Consider the following 6,552-nt stretch of genomic DNA (forward strand, 5'->3'; position numbering starts at 1 on the left):
ATGTTGTGTTTATTTCTGCTGTACAGCAAAGTGATTCAGTTATACAAATGTATATATATATATATATACATCTTTTAATATTCTTTTCCATTATGGTTTATCATAGGATACTGAATATAATTCTCTGTGCTATACAGTAGGACCTTGTTTTATATCCATTCCATATATAATAGCTCACATCTGCTAACCCCAACTTCCCAACCCATCCCTCCCCCAACTCCCTCCCCCTTGGCAACCACAAGTCTGTTCTCTACGTCTGTGAGTCTGTTTCTGTTTCATAGATAGGTTCATTTGTGTCATATTTTAGATTCCACATATAAGTGATATCATATGGTATTTGTCTTTCTTTTTCTGACTTACTTCACTTAGTATGATAATCTCTAGTTGCATCCATGTTGCTGCAAATGGCATTATTTCATTCTTTTTTATGTCCAAGTAGTATTCCATTGTGTATATGTACCATATCTTCTTTATCTATTCATCTGTTAGTGGACGTTTAGGTTGTTTCCATGTCTTGACTATTGTGAATAGTGCTGCTGTGAACATAGGGGTGCATGTATCTTTTTGGATTAGAGTTTTGTCTCGATATATACCCAGAAGTGGGATTGCCTGATCATATAGTAATTCTATTTTTCGTCTTCTGAGGAACCTCCGTAATGTTTTCAATGGTGGCTGTACCAACTTACATTCCCACCAACAGTGTAGGAGGGTTCCCTTTTCTCCACACCCTCTCCAGCATTTGTTACTTGTAGAGTTTTTAATGGTGGCCATTCTGACTGCTGTGAGGTGGCACAATAAAACTAAAATTAATGAAATAGAAAACAAAGACACAATAGGATAAACAAATTCAAAAGTTTGTTCTTTGAAAATTCTAATAAAACTGAGAAACCTCTAGCAAGATCGATTAAGGAAAAAAATAGGGCATAAATAAACAATGTTAGTATTGAAAAAAAGGGACATAACTAATATGCAACAGAGATATATTTAGTTGAAAAGATTTTCATATTCATTACAAACATAGTTTCTTTCCAGTATTGGCTCCAATGATTAATAGGAGTACACAAGAAATGAAGGTTCACTAGATCCTCTTGTAACTGAATGCTTGGCATCCCTCTCTAGTCTATCAGTGTGTTGGCTAGTAACTTCCCTCACCCCAGGACTCTCTCCACATTACTGATGTAAATGACACAAAATTATGATGCCTAACAATATGACATGAATTTTTTTTCAACTTTTTTTTATTGAAGTACAACACTCACACAAATGCACAAGCCAAATAAACAGCTCAATGGATTAAGACAATGTAGACACTTATGTAATTACTACACAAGCCAAGATATATAAAGTTACCAACACTTCAGAAATCCCCTGCAAGCCCCCTCCTAACTACTACTTCCTCCCTCTTCCCCAAGGTAATCATTATTTTGTCTTTTAGATATGCCTGGGTTTTGAACTTTATGGAAATGGCATTTATGCGGAACGTATACTTTTGTTCCTGGCTTCTTTCAGTCGATGCTATGCTTGCAATTCATCCATGTTGCTGCATGTGAGTGAATTTGGTTTTTCATTATCGTATGTATTCCACTATATAAATATATAACTATTTATTTATACATTCTACTGTTGATGGACATTTAGAGTATCTTCAGTTTGGGGCTATTATGTATACTGCTGCCATGAACAGTTTTTATGTCTCATGGCCCATATGTGCACACATTTCTGTTGGATATGTTCCTAGGAATACATGCTGATCATAACATATGCATATGCTACTCTTTATCGAATAATGCCAACTGTTTTCAAAGCAGCTGAAGTGATTTACACTCCTAGCAGCAGTAGTTGAGAATTCTCATTGTTTCACATTCTTACCAACACTTTGAATGATTGGTTATTTTAGTTTTAGCCATTCTGGTGGATTTATAATTCTCTCATGGCGACATTAATTTGCATTGCCCTTGTATTTGTTTCATGTGGCTATTGAAACAAATTATCAGAGACTTGGCGGCTTAAAATGACAGAAATTTATTCTCTCATAGCTCTGGAGTCCAAAAATTCGAAATCAGTTTCACTGGGCCAAGATTAAGGAGCCAGCAGGGATACACTGCCAAAAGGTGAGAATCCATTCCTTAAGTCTTCCAGCTTCTGGTGGCTGCCAGCATTCCTTAGCCATATCACTCCAACCTCTGCCTCCATGGTTACATTGCCTTCTCTTCTTCTATGTGTCAGATGTCCTTCCGCCTCTCTTTCCTATGGACACTGTGATTACATTTAGGGCCCACCAGATAATCCAGGAAATCTATCTCATAATCCTTAATCATATCTGCAAACTCCTTTTTTTGTCATATAAGATAACATGCACATTTTCTAGGGCCCAGGACAAGGATATCTCCTGGGAGGCCATTACTCAGCCTACTACCTTCCTTATTTTGATTAATTTTCACGTTTTTGATCACTTGGATATCTTCTTCTATGATGTGTCCTGCTTAAGTCTTTTGCTCATTGTTTTAAACTGGGCTTTTTCTTCCGGATTTTTAAATAGTTATTTGTATATTCTACATACAAGTATTTACTCAGGTTTATTTATTTATTTATTTTGAATTTTTTGAATTTTATTTTTTTATACAGTAGGTTCTTATTAGTTATCCATTTTATACATATTAGTGTTTGTATGCCAATCCCAATCTCCCAATTCATCCCACCCCAGCCCCCACCCTCCGCCCCCATGGCTTTCCCCCCTTGGTGTCCATACATTTGTTCTCTGCATCTGTGTCTCAATTTCTGCCCTGCAAACTGGTTCATCTGTACCATTTTTCTAGGTTCCACATATATGCATTAATATACGATAATTTGTTTTTCTCTTTCTGGTCAGGTATATTTATTGAAAATATCTTTTTCCACTTAGTAGCTTATGTCTTCATACTCTCTGTTTATGAAGAGAGGTTCTTATTTATAATATAGTACAATTTATAAGTGTTTTCCTTTAAAGTTAGTGCTTTTTGTATCCTAATTAGGAATCTGATTCCAAGATCATGATGATGTTTTCCTAGGTTATCTCCTGGAAGCTTTATATTCTTATTCTTCATGTATAGATCAACAATCATTTAGAATTAATTTTAATGTATGGTGTGAGTTTGGGGTCATGTTTTCCTTTATTCCTTATGGATATCCTATTGACTCAGAACCATTTGTTATAATGAAAACGTCCCACTGATCTGCATAGTTACTTTTGTTTTAATGCAAGGGCCATATATGTATGAATCTGTTTCAGGACTTTCTGTTCTATTCCATGGGTCCATTTGTCTCTCCTAGTCAGCACCACACTATTTTAATTACTATGGTTCTATAATAAATCCTGATATTCAGGCAAGCTAGTCCTCTCACCTTGTTCTTCAAATGTGTACTGGCCCCTTGGATTTCTGTAAATTTTAGAATCAGCTTGTCAAGTTCCACACAGGCTAGGATTTTGGTTGCATTATATCTATGGATCAATAAAGGGAGAACTGACATCTTTATAGTATTGAGTCTTCCAATCCATGATCATAATAATATTCCTCTATTTATTTAGTTCTTCTTTAATTTCTCTTGAAATTCTTTTATAGTTTTTGATGTAGAAGACCTGTATAGCTTCATCAGATTTAGTCATAGGAATTTTATATTTTTAATACTATTATAATTAGTCTCTTAAATTTTTTCATTTTCCAGTTATTTGTACCTGGTATGTAAAAATACAATTGTATTTATATTTGCATTTGCATAACAACCTTGCATCAGCAATATATGAGTTCTTTTCAATATTCTGTGTATACATCATGTCATCTGCAAATATAAAGAATTTTATTTCTTCCTCTACTGGCTAGCTCATCAGGACAGTATTGAATAGAAGTTAGTGATAAAGGACATTCTGTTGTTATTCCTCATTTCAGAGAGAAAGATTTGAATGTTTTGCAATTAAGATGATGTTTGTAGGTTCTGAAGATACCTTCACACAGTTAACAGAAATTCTCTCCTATTCCTGGTTTGCCACAGACTTTTATAATGAATGGAGGTTAAGTTTGGTCAAGTATGAGATTTTTTACCTACTGAAATGATTACATCATTTTTGGTTTCTATTCTAAAATGTGATATATTAATTACATTGATCAAATTTCAAATGCTAAACAAATCTTGTTTATCTGAAACAAACCTAACTTGGTTAAAATGCATTATCCTTGTAGCTTCTGGTAACAGAGTTTTGCCGACCTCACAAACCAAGTTTGGAAGAGTTACCTCTTTTTCTATTTTCTGGAAGAATTAAATATCCTCTTTATTAAATGGCAGAAATCACCAACGAGCTATTTGGACCTGGAGTTTTCTTTGAAGTAGCATTTTAATTTCCAGAGTCAATTTCTTTAATAATTAAAGAATTGTTTAGATTTTGCTACATATTCTTGTATCCTTGGCTTGCTGCTGATTCCTAGGCCTGATGGTGATCCATCCAATATGTATTTTCATCCATTTTAAGGTGTTTGTCGGTCTGCTTTTGTAGTTGCCAAGATTCTATCAGCACCAACCTTGAAATCACCCCACTTTTAGCGCTGCCTGAAGCCCAGTAGTTAGTTACTTTCACTGCCAACACCTGCTTGTTAGCAACTAAAATATCAGTCAGAACTCTAGGACATCTATACCAACCAATGGCTCTAAGGAAAGGGTCATTTGAGTGACAGCTTCGGGTTGCAGGAACTGCAAAATGGAACTTTATAATAAAGTTCTTAGGGGTCCTCTCATTGGTGGGCTGAATTCCTCATGATATCCAAGTGCTATGATCTGAATGTGTATGTTTCCCCCCGCCAAATTCATATGTTGAAATCCTAACCCCCAAAGGTGATGGTATTAGTAGGTGGAGCCTTTGGGAAGTGATCAGGTCATGAGGGTACAGCCCTCATGAATGGGATTAGTGTTCTTATAAAAGAGAGCCCACAGAGCTCCCTAGCCCCTTCCAATGAGGATACAACGAAAAGCCTGCAATCCAGAAGAAGCCCTTACTTGACCATGCTGTCACCCTGATCTCAGACTTCCAGACTTCAGAGCCATGAGAGGTAAATTTCTATTGTTTATTCTGTGGTATTTTGTTATAGCTTCCCAAACAGACTAAGACACCAAGCTACAAATATTAGGTAGAAAACTGGCTGAATTTCAGATATGTGGCTGAAAGTGAGTAGTCAGAGAACAGTAGCACCTTAATGAATGGTATTGCTGTTTAACTATATTCTCATGTGATAAGTCTAATTAATCTCCTCTATATTTAGTATGGATAGTTGTAATTGTTACTTGGTTACTTGTATATCTAGTAACCCAGTTGGTAAGAAGTCAACACACAAGTTTCAAGATGGGGGACTGTATTAGTTATCCCTTGTTGTGTAACTAATTACTCCAAGACTTAGTAGCTTAAAATAACCTTTATTATCTTAGTTTCTAAAGTTCAGGAATCAAGATGTGGCTTAACTGAGTCCTCCTCTGCTTCAGGGTCTCTCACTGGTTGTAATCAAGGTGCCAGCAGGGGCTGCAGTCCACCTCAAAGATCAACTAGAAAAGGATCCATTTTCAAGCTCCATCAAATGGTTGCTGGCAGGATTTGGTTCCTTGCTGACAGACTGAAAGCTTTTGTTCCTCACTTGCTGTTGGCCAGAGGCTGCCCTCAGCTCCTTGTCATGTGGTTCTCTTCATAGGGCAGATCAAAACACAGCAGCTTGCTTCACCAGAGCAAGCAAACAAAAAGGCAAGAGAGTGCCAGTAGAGGGAAGTAAACGTCTTTTAAGACCTAATATTGTAAGAGACCTCCCATCATTTTTGCCATATTCTATTCGTTAGTAGCCAATCACTGGATCTACTCCACACTAAACAAAGGGATTACACAAGGGCAAGGATACCAGGAAACTGGGATCATTGAGAGCCACTTCAGAAGATGCCTACCACATGAACTACCAGCCAACTTAGAGACAATAAGATCCACATCTAATTCATTGTATCCTTCACAGCCCCCCTACCTAGCAGACAATCTAAAAACTTTGATGTTGATTAGTGATTGAAATGATTTTTCTTTTAGTAAGCATTATTCTAATTTCGACCACCTTTATGACAGATTCTTAAGTTGTCCACATACTGTTGGATTTGATCTTGCTCCCAGGAGAGGAAGGAAAATGTAGAAAACTAGGTAAGTTTGAATTTGTTCTGGAATAAAAGTAAGTGAATTCTAAGATCTTTGGCTAAAATGATTCAAGCCTTTTAAGTCTTATCATCTTATGTTATTTGCCTTTATTTGACTGTGAAACCATATAATAGTCATAATTTTCAATTTTTTCTTTTTTAACAAAATTTATAAATCTCAAAAAGTATTTTATTAAATAAATTTATTTATTTTATTTATTTATTTTTGGCTGCATTGGGTCTTTGTTGCTGTGCGCGGGCTTTCTCTAGTTGCAGTGAGCGGGGGCTACTCTTCGTTGCGGTGCGCAGGCTTCTCATTGCGGTGGCTTCTCTTGTTGCAGAGCACAGGCTCTAGGCACGCAGGCTTCA

The sequence above is a fragment of the Eschrichtius robustus genome, chromosome 4 (assembly GCF_028021215.1).
Source record: "Eschrichtius robustus isolate mEscRob2 chromosome 4, mEscRob2.pri, whole genome shotgun sequence".
Taxonomy (NCBI): domain Eukaryota; kingdom Metazoa; phylum Chordata; class Mammalia; order Artiodactyla; family Eschrichtiidae; genus Eschrichtius; species Eschrichtius robustus.